This window comes from Octodon degus, unplaced genomic scaffold (assembly GCF_000260255.1).
Source record: "Octodon degus isolate 3935 unplaced genomic scaffold, OctDeg1.0 scaffold00013, whole genome shotgun sequence".
NCBI lineage: Eukaryota > Metazoa > Chordata > Mammalia > Rodentia > Octodontidae > Octodon > Octodon degus.
The window spans coordinates 4,749,810-4,761,122 of record NW_004524589.1 but is presented as its reverse complement, the minus strand read 5'-3'; the positions used below and the strand labels follow the sequence as shown (position 1 = coordinate 4,761,122).

The 11,313-nt window shown below is 38.5% G+C and overlaps 1 pseudogene; it reads left to right on the top strand.

Moving 5' to 3' along the window:
• Positions 1–8,323, top strand: part of LOC101567145 — a 14,210-nt pseudogene extending 5,887 nt beyond the window's left edge.
• Positions 8,324–11,313: the final 2,990 nt, after the last annotated feature.

Sequence of the window (11,313 nt, the reverse complement as noted above, 5' to 3'; positions counted from 1 at the left end):
TCTATTCAGGATCCTGCGGCCCTCTGTCGTCTCAATCACTTGCCGAGCCTGCGCTCTGGGTCTGTGCAGGATCCCGCGGCCCCGGGTTGTCTCACTCACTCCTCCCTTCCCTTTCTTGATAGTGATTTTAAGTAAAACAAGGACCATGAAGGGGCCTGATTCCTTATGACTGGCATGAAATGCACAGAAATAAACAAATGATGTTGTGGCTAATTATACATTTTTATAACTTTCCTAGTTTAGAATTATGTACAGATAATTATCAATATTCTTAAGTGTTCTTAAATATGTCATGGATTTAGGGAGTACAGCAGATTGGTGGAAGCATACAGGACTTCGGGGAAAAATAGATCTTTCTCCCACATTATGAAATCTTAGGGAGAAATGCATTCTGTTGGTTGACTGGAGTAGTGTCCTTTATGTGTAGGCAGGGAACTGAAGTCAAGGTAATTTACACCTAATGTTTACGGAAATGTATATAGATTTATTTTAAATGATTTGAAGTTACATAGTGTAACTCTAATAAAAATTTGAAATGATCAATTGTGACTTCACTTATGGCTTAACATGATTTTGTTTGTTTGCTTGTATTTTTATATCATTTTGTCTTTATATTCTTGTGCTTGGGTATGCACTATAGATAGAAATCTCAAAGCACTGCGATGGACAGGGTGATTACAGAGCCACAGGTCTGAGGACAGGCCTCAAACTGGTTCTGGAGACACAGCCGGAACTGATAGAATCTGTAAACAGAAACCTTCTAAGACCTCAAAGCTTACTGGAGACAGTATAGTGGTTAAAAGTATAAATGTCGAATCGGATACTGAAACTCCCAAATCATGTAATCTGAGTAATTTACTCAATTTAAGCCTTGATTCACTGACTTTTAAAGTAAACTATACCAGAAGTTGCTTCGTTGGTTAGGGCTGATTACTGACTGGTGCAGGTAACTGTCTGAATCACATGACTTCCCTCTATTCACCCACCCACCCACCCAGCCAGCCAGCCAGTGTGCTCAGATTTTCTGTGTCACTTCAGTATGATTTTTCTTGTCAGTGAGAGGAGGAAGATCTACTATGGTTGGGGAAAGAAGTGGATTTATTGAGAAAATAATTTACTGGTCAATAGACATAATACACTTTGATCATAGTTTTTATTCATTATAGACTTAATCCATGAACATTATATAACATTACATTATGATTTTCCCACTGTGTTATTTTTGTACTTCAGGTCGGTGCTGGTGTATGCGAAAACTACATAATCAGAAAAAGAAAACTCTTAGGTCATTCTTTTGCTAATATCATCTTTATTTGGGGGATCAGTTATATTTTATGTCACAGCTGGAACTGTCTTCTAATGTCATCTTTACTTCAAAGTGAGAAGGTGCAAATTATTTTGTTTCTCCTTTCTTGTTTCAAAATGAAGAATTATGATCAAAGAAGATACCAACTCCCTGAAATATCTATTATTTAAGTCATTGTAATACTTTATCTTAATTCGTTATTAAACATTTTTAATTATGGTTTTATCATTTTTATCTTTATAGAAACAAATACAGACTATGCTAATCTGCAAATATATACAGAACAATAATTAAATTTAGGTAATTTCATTTATGTTCTGCAAAGTACCAATATTTACTCAACAGAGAAAGAATTAAGTGTATAAGAAAATTAAGATTATGCAGCCACTGTGGGGCCTATTCAGATCCCCATAAGGTCTGTAGTAAGCTAAGCTTCAGTGTATACACCGTGCTCTTTGGATTTCTTTCCATTCTTAGCCATGAATATAATGCTCTGGTGGCCATGAAATGTGCAGCTGGTGCACTGAAATCCACTTCAACTCTTAGAGAATTTTTCTTTCTTTCTCACTATTCAGTATGTAGACATTCTTTCAAAAATTATTCTCAGTACTTTCAGATTCATTTCAAACTTTCTGGATTCACTTTCTTCAAGTGAAGACATTTTCTATTAGTCAAAAACATGTTCTTAATCACTGGAAGAAAGTTAGCTTCTTTAACAAATGGTGCTGGAAAAACTGGCTCTCCACATGCTGAAAACTAAATCTAGATCCAGATCTATCATCATGCACTAAACTAAATTCAAAATGCATTAAAGACTTAAACATTAAAACAGAAAGACTAAATCTACTGGAAGAGGAAGTAGGTGGAAATCTTGAAGATGTATGGATAGGCAGTGAGTTCATGAACAAAAGTCACACTGCATGGGAAACACTTCAAAGAATCAATAACTGGACTCTCATCTTATTCAGCAGTTTTCAAAAGAAATCACCAACAGAGTAAAAACACAACTCATAAATTGGGAAAAAATATTAACCAACAAACACCCAGACAAAGGACCTCTATCTAGAATATATAAAGAACGAAAAAAATCAGGTCCCCAAAATTCAAAGATCTAATCCAAAAATGAGCATCTGGGGTGAATACACACTTCTCAAAGGAAGAAATACAAATGGCAAATAAACACATTAAAACTGTTCCACAGCACTAGTCATTCGAGAAATGCAAATTAAAACAACATTGAAATATCATCTCACCCCATCAAGAATGGCTGTCATAAACAAATCAATTAATAACAAATGCCAGGAAGGCTATGGAGAAAAAGGAACCCTTCTCCACTGTTGATGGGAGTGTAGACTGGTACAACTTCTGTGGAAATTGGTGTGGAGATTCCTCAAAAAAAAAACTAGGATTGGAAGTCCCATTCAACCCAGCTATTTCCCTTCTGGATATTTTTCCAAAAGAACTGAAAACATCATACCACAATGTTATACGTGCACCCATGTTTATAGTAGCACAATTTGTCATAGCCAAATCTAGCAAACAACCAAAATGCCCATCATCTGAGGAATGGATAAAAAAGATATGCTATTTTTATACAAAGAACTATTATTCATCTATAAAGAGAGACAAACTTGGGGCCCTCATAGGTAAATGGATGCAACAAGAGGCTATACTCATAAGTGAAATAAATCAGACCACATGTGTAAATATCATATTGTCTCCCTAGTGTTAACACCTGGAAGAATAAATAAAATCCTAAGGTGTAATAGATATAGTAAAATGGAAAGAGATAGACTATAAGGAATAAACAATGAAAATGAGGAAAGGGAGAAAAGATAGGGAAAAAAGGAAGGGGGAAAAATCATTGAAGATTAATACAGAGTAGCTGTGATGATTGTAGTACTAATTTCCATCAGTTTTTTGAAAGTAGCAGTTAACGTTTAAAATTTTCACTTTGATGAACTCTATGTGCTAATACCTGTAACCTGAGCAACTACATCAAAGACAGCAACGTGCAATGCAAGATGCATGACTGAAACCTATCATCGTGTTCTTGTAAATATGCATTATTTGTCTTATCAATTACTATTATACTCTTTAAAATAAATTTAAAAAATAATAAAAAGTTTAAAAAAAGGACAAGAAAAAATTATTGAAAGCAAGTGCCAATGTTTAATTATTTGACCAATCTTGGATGCTTTTATCTATTAATCTGAGCAACAGATTTGATGATACAAATAAGTAATATAACAACCATTGTTAACTTTCTATTCTTATTTTAAAATTCTGTACTATATATATTATTGTATGTCAGTCTGTTTCTGCTTTATTTTTGCTGTTTATTTTTGGTTTTTTTGTTTTCTGTAAAGTAAAAAAAATTTTTAAAAGCGTGTTCTTTAAATGAGAAGTCACAAATTCAAATGCTACAGGAAAAACTTCTTACTCAGCCCCTGAAATGATTTTTGGAAATAGGATCTATCCCTCACATATTTTTGGGTCACCTTAACTTTTTCATCTTCAATGTAAATTACTACACTGCATATGTCTAAGATACACTGCAAGCATGGTATTTTTAAATGGAATGCTTAAATCTCTATCAAAGGAAAGCAAAACATCTTATTAAGTGCCATATTATTTACCAACATTTTTACAAAGAAAAGCTCTTTTTTGACATTCAGAAATTTTACTTTTCTTCTTTTTCTCCTTTAGTTTGTCTGTTTACTCTCTTCTTCAACTGAGATTTATTTTTATATATTGTATTATTTTTCAAAATGGAAAATCCTGAAGGTATTTTGGTGATTATATATCAGATTTATTTGGAACTAATACATAGTTTAAATTTCAACATTCAGTGACATTTTAGCAAACAACTAAGTAGCATAAGTATCCATCATAATTAATAAATACAAATAGAATTTTTTATAGAAGTGTTTAAATATGACTAGGGTTTTTTTGCCAGTTATTCCATGTGAGGATAGATTGACAAAAGTTGATGAATTCAATTCTATTGTAGATTTTTATTTTAATAAAAGTAAACACTGAAAAACCTTGCACAAATAAATAGATAAGAATGTAAGAAATGCTATAATTGTGACATCACTAATTTTTTAAACTCTGAATTATATGCCAAAAATGACAAAATGATATACTATTAAAAATTATTTTTTAGATTCTAGCAGTATTACCTATCAGATTCTTTTCCAGCTTATTAAAAGAAAAAAGTATAAACAAAATAAGTTGATGTCCATTCATTCACTTACGCAGTTTATAAGAATAACTTTCTACCAAGACATAACACATGAGTACTAAAGAGGCTTTTTACTTTTTTTTTTAAAGTTTATTTAATTATTGTGTGTGTGTGTGTGTGTGTGTGTGTGTGTGTGTGTGTGTGCTCAGCTCAGCCCACCTAGGGGTGGGGCTGACTGACATGTGATGCTGGGGGATCGAACCACGGTCCCTGTGCTTTGCTAAGCTTGTTCTAAGTAGGTGCTTTAGACCACTGAGCCATCTCACCAGCCCCAAGCCCTTTTACTTGTAAGAATTTTTTTCTTCTTTTTTTTCAGTTCAGGAGCATGAGTCCAGGCACTCACACTTAGTTATGTCCCCAGCCCATTTTTAATTTTTTTCTTTTTTTTTTATTGTGAGGCAGAGTTTTGCTAAGCCATCAAGTTGCCAGATTGTATTCAAGTTCGTCATCCTCCTTCCTCAGTGACTGCAAAATGCTTACACTGGTTAGTTATAGGTCTGTTCCACCATGTCCAGATAGCAAAAATCCTTTTAGCCCAAAATATTCAAAAAGAATTGAGAAAATAAAAGCATTATTAGGTTTATTATTCTTCTGCTAATATATTTTAATGTAACACCTTTTTTCTGTATTTAGGATAGAGACAGGGTCTCACATGGGCTCGTAATAATTTTCCTGTTTTCTTTCTTTCTTTCTTTCTTTCTTTCTTTCTTTCTTTTCTTTCTTTCTTTCTTTCTTTTTATTTGCAGAACTGGAGATTGAACTTAGGTCCTTGCACTTTCCAGGGAAGTGTTTATTCTACTGAGCCATCTCCCCGGCCCCTAACTTTTGTTTGTTTGTTTTTTCTTGTTTTCAGCCTACCAAGTGCTGTGGGCCACCACCACTTCAGTGTGCCCCAGGGGTGGGGCCAGCACAGCATGCCAAGGATCCAACCCTGGCTACTGCACTCTGCCTAAGAAGGCACTTTAGTCCACTGAACCATCAGGCCAGTCCATAACACTTTTATATTACTATATTCTTAAAACATATTTTCATCAAAACTTTTAAACTTCAAATTTAGTTCCCATGATTTATAAAAACATCTACAATATAATCTATTGACACACTTACTGTCAAGTAAATCAACAAAATCAAACATTTTCTGGTAGAAACAGAAGTCATTTTCAGTTCAAATGAATTTAGTAGGATATGTTTTAAAGAATCATATAAATAAACATTACTGATCTAACATGTGCAAGGCTCTAGTTGTAAAAGCTAGTGCAGAAAAAATAAAGATAATTTATATGTAATGATGTAATGAAATATATGTAAGTACAATGTTGTTACATAGGAACTAAGGAGTAAAAGACAAGCAAGACCCAGAAGTCCTGTGATGTTCCAGTTTTGGGAATAATTAAAAACAAGGGAAGGATTTCTAAGAATCAACCCCTGGGATCTCATCTTTTAAAAAAGTTTTTGCATGACAAAAGAAATAAACAGAGTGAAAAGGAAACCCATGGATTGGGGAGAAAAATTTAGCTGGCTGTCCCTCAGACAAAGGACTTCTATGTAGAACATATAAAAAAGGGACCAAAGGCTGGGGATATGGCTCAGCAGCATAAACTCCTGGCTGCCAAGAGCAAGGTTCCAAGTTTGATCCTAGGTACGTGGAAAAACGTGGGGTGGGGGGATGAAGAGATGGCTAAGCAGAGTAAAGGAAGGAAGGAAAAAGGCAGGCTAGGAACATACACCAACTCCCAGGGACAAATGAGATCATATCATGCTACAAACAGGTACCAATAAAAACTTAAACAAACACATATTCTTTAGTAATATTTTCAAGATATATTCCTTGAGGAGCCACAAATTTGTTAAAAACAAATTTAATGAATTAACAAACAAAGGCAAACAAGCAAAGCATCAGTGTGGCCCTCGCCTTAGCCTAAAACTCCCTGGCAGTAAAGCATCATCATCCGCATACCAGTTCAGGCCAGGCCCCTCCACACCCCAACAATAGCATGGGAGACACGGACCCCTCTCAGAGTTGGCTTGGTGACGCTCTCTCTACTCAGTGAGAACTGCGCATTTGTAAACAGCTCCACCTTTGAGAGGAGAGACAGTGCTAGGTTATCTTCAGGTTTTACAAAATTGCAGAAGCTCTTATTTTTCGGTGAAATAATCTGACTTTAAAATGCTAACTCAAAAAAGAGCTTTAAATATTATTACAGTCCAGAAGTGGCTGCCAGGCTCCTTCTCAAGTCTCCATCTTCAGTTCGCCTACCTCCACTCCAGCCTCCACCAAGTCCATAAGGGTGACCCACAAGTCCTACCAGGTGTTCACCTCCGGCCCGGGCCCTGCAGCATCTGTCCTACACCGGTGGGCCTGCTTCCCGCATCAGCTCCTCGGGCTTCTCCCGAATGGGCAGCAGCTGCAGCTTCTGGAGCTGCCAAGGATGGGTGGCTATGAAAGAGCTGGTGGTGTGGAGAGCGTCACAGCCATCCAGGTGGATCAGAGCCTGCTGAACCCCCTGAACCTGGAGGGGGACCCCAACATCCAGGCCATGCGTATTCAGGAGAAGGAGCAGATCAAGAACCTCAAAAACAAGTTCGCCTCCTTCATCGACAAGGTTCATTTTCTGGAGCAGCAGAATAAGATGCTGGAGACCAAGGGGAGCGTCCTGCAGCAGCAGATATCCCAGAGTAACATGGACAACATGATCAAAAGCCACATCAACGACCTCTGGCAGCAGCTGGACTCACTGGGTCAGGAGAAACTGAAGCTGGAGGCGGAACTTGGCAACATGCAGGGGGTGGGCAAGAATAAATATGAAGATGAGATCAACAAGCGCACAGAGATGGAGCCTGAATTTGTCCTCATTAAGAAGGATGTGGATGAAGCTTACATGAACAAGGTGGAGCTCGAGTCACGCCTGGAAGGGCTGACTGACGAGACCAACTTCCTCGGGCAGCTGTATGAAGAGGAGATCCGTGAGCTGCGGTCTCAGAGCTCGGACACATCCGTGGTGCTGTCCATGGACGACAGCTGCTCCCTGGACCTGGAGCGCATCATCGCTGAGGTCAAGGCCCAGTGTGAGGAGATCGCCAACCACAGCCGGGCGGAGGCCGAGAGCATGTACCAGATCAGGCATGAAGAGTTGCAGACTCTGACTGGGAAGCACGAGGATGACCTCTGCCGCACGAAGTCCGAGATCTCTGAGATGAACCGCAGCATCAGCCGCCTGCAGGCACAGATTGAGGCCCTCAAAGGCCAGAGAGCATTCCTGGAGGCGGCCATCGCTGATGCCGAGCAGCATGGGGAGATGGCCGTTTAGGATGCCAGCGCCAAGCTGGCACCGGTGGAGGCTACCCTGCAGAAGGCCAAGCAGGACGTGGCCCGGCAGCTGCGCGAGTACCAGGAGCTCGTGAAGGTCAAACATCGTCAAGCATCACCATGTCTGAACATCGAGATTGTCACCTACCACAAGGCTGGAGGGCGAGGAGAACAGGCTGGAGGCAGGATGCAGAACTTGGGCATCCACAAGAAGACCACCAGTGGCTATGCAGGAATGGTGAGCTCACCCTGTGGGGGCCTCATAAGCCCTGGCTTTGGGAGCTTCCAAATCTCTAGCTTCGCTCGCACCAAGCCTGCTGTGGTTGTGAAGAAGACTGAGACTCATGATGAGAAGCTGGTGTCTGAGACCTCTGATGTCCTGCCCAAGAGAATGGGCCACAGCAGCCACTTCCAGACCGTACCTCTCGAGGCTGCCCCAGAGCCCGTGGGGAGACAGCTGTAGGAGAGAGCTCTGGGAGCAAGAGACCCACCTGAGGCTTAGTTTAGCCCTCAACCCACCCTTGGGGGGACATTACTGGGGTAATGTCCTGGGGTACCCCTTCTTGCCCACGCCCTCCACCAAAGACCCATTCAATTATCTTTTCCAAAATAAAGCCAGGTTTGCCACCTGAAAAAAATAAATAAACATTATGTGCACTCCAAACAGAAAAATTATTGCAGCTATTGTGGCCCCATTTGCAATTTCAGCCATTAATAATTTTGTTTTAGTTGTTGCTCTCGTCTGTAAGTAAATACATTTTATTTCAAAGTATAGATATTTTATTTCAAAACATAGATATTATAACTCCATCCAGCAAATATTCTTCTAATTCGTTGTACATAAGCAGTATATAGCCTTTCTAGATCAACTAGAAATGGTATTAAAAAAATTCACAGTAAATCTTGGTAGCTGTCACTTAGAAAATTCATTGGTTCAGCAGTCATTTACAGAATGTCTGTTACACGCATGTGGACGAACAAGGTGGAGCTCGAGGACTTACAGCAAATGAATACATTCCAGGCACCCTAAAGAAACAAATAAACAAACAAACAAAAAAATGTATATATACATCTCCAGCTTAATCTAGAAGACAAAAGTAAGTAGCAGTGATATAAACTGAATGTGCCTCATGAATTTCTGAAAGCAGAAATGTGAACTCAGAGAAATATATGATTATCCCAACTAGAAAATTGTATCCATTATTAATTTCATTTAAAAAGAAATCTCTCACTGCAAAAATTAGATCTCCATTTAGATAAACAGATTAGGAGTGCTAAATGTTTCTGTACAACTCACAGAAAAAGAAAAGAATTCCTACTAGTCTTGAGGTTGTTAACATTTTTCTGATATATGTTATAAACTTTTTATGTAGAATAGCTATTTGACATCTCCTACATGCTAAAATATGAATACTATTTTATAAGTGTACCATTTCATAAAAATCCTACAAATAAAAGATAATAGCAGGATATATAAAACTTTCATCACCTTTTCGAGGTGTAGGCATTTAAAAATACTAAGTAACAGCAAGCCTAAAAAAAAGGAGAAGAGTTGTACAGGAAGAAAAAAACAAGTTGGAAGCTTCTATTAATTTATTTAACGAGGCTATCTATGATGGTGCTGATGAGCAGGACCTCTACTATCAGACAGGCTTTTTTTTCCCATTATTTTTTAAATGTATTAAGTACGGGGTCTGTGGGGTCTCACTACACAGATCAGACTGGTAGTGATCCTCCTGTTCTCAGCCTCCCAAGCATGGGGATTACAGGTGCACACCACCACACTCAGTCTCAATCACAGTCTCAGTACACCCTGGGAGCAGGGTCAGCACGGTACACTAGGAATCGAACCCCTCTCTCTGCATCTGCCTAAGCAGGTGCTTTAATCAGCTGAGCTATCTGACAGGCCCAGATAGGCTTTTATAACCAGCATGCTTTAATGAAGACTCTGTTGTGTGAGTAGAGCCATCTTATCAACTGGCTTTTTTAAAACTCAGTAAATAATATGAAAATGAAATAGGCAAGTTAAGGTGTTTTGAATGACAATATTCTATTTCTTAATAAATCATAGCAACTTTTTCTATCTTATTTCTTCCATTTAAAACCAGCATAAATTAGTTGGTGTGTCATACCAAATAAATAGATCAATACAAACCTCTACTTTCTCACCCATTGGTTAGGTTGAAATGGCAGGTGTGATTCCTTGTATTATTCAAATTACCATTTTGTTTCACATCTTCCCTCCTACGAGTATTAGTGAATTCATGTAAGATCAGTCACTGTGTCTGTACAACGTGACACCATTGGAAAGAGAGACACATTTCCTTATCACTGAAGTGCTGAAAGTAACATTTATAATGACAGCCTTCACTGAACAACGGGGGATTAAAAAAATGACACATACGAAGTACGTAGAGTGCCTGTCCTATGGTAGGCACTAAAGAAATCATAGCTGTCATTAATTTGTTTCATCAAATAAACTTTGCAGCAAATAAAGATTAATGATGGACACAAAGTACTACCTTTCAGCTTTGAAGCTGGAGGCAAAGGTCTACTCTTTCCACCATACAAACAAAATGTTGCTGTCCCGAAGGAATAACATGACCTGCGTTGTATTTCAGAAGGGGGCTCTGGGTTGCGTCTTTGTCTCTCCAGAATTCACTTTGCCTTCCGCACTGTGCCCTGCATCCTGGAAGGCTGACTTTATGAGCAAAGTCTAACAAGGCTCCCTGGTTCCAGTTTGGGTTTCACTAAGAAAAGGCTCTGTCAGAAAGCCCAAGGAAGAAAACAATGTGAGGCTAGTGTGTGTCCCAACGCCACGGTGTCCTTTCAGAATGCGGGCCAGGGATGGCTGTGCTTCCCCGCAGAGCCGTCCATCTAGATCTCATTCTCTGTTTTTAGCGTGGGCTTCTTTCCTTCTATTACATGAAGGTAGGGGCCAAGGAGACAGCTCAGTGGAATAAGGGCTTCCCTGGCAAGCACAAGGGTCTGAGTTCAATCCCCGGTTCTGGAAAAAAAAAAAAAATCTATTACATGAAGGTGGGTTGGAGGGAAAGATTACAAGCAGAGAAATTGTTTAGGAAGTATTCAATGATCCAAATAAAGAGGACCTAGCAAAGCAGTGGATGAGCATTTCAGAGAAAACAAGATGCATTTCGACCAAATCCAAAGTATGGTAGAAAAGAAACTCACTGAAGAATTTGACGAAAGATCAAAGGAGAACGTAAGTGTAAGAGAACTACAAAATTTCACTGCGGTAAATAAATGAAGACTGATTCTGAACCAGCTATTTGCTTTTTTTCCTCTCAGTGCCAGGCAACAAATAATTTGTTTTATGTCACTATAAATTAAATTGCATTTTCTAGAAATTTATGTTTGATATATGTATATAAGCAGAGAAAATATGTTTATAAGGTTCTTTTAAAATAATATGGGTTGGTAATTTTTAAAATA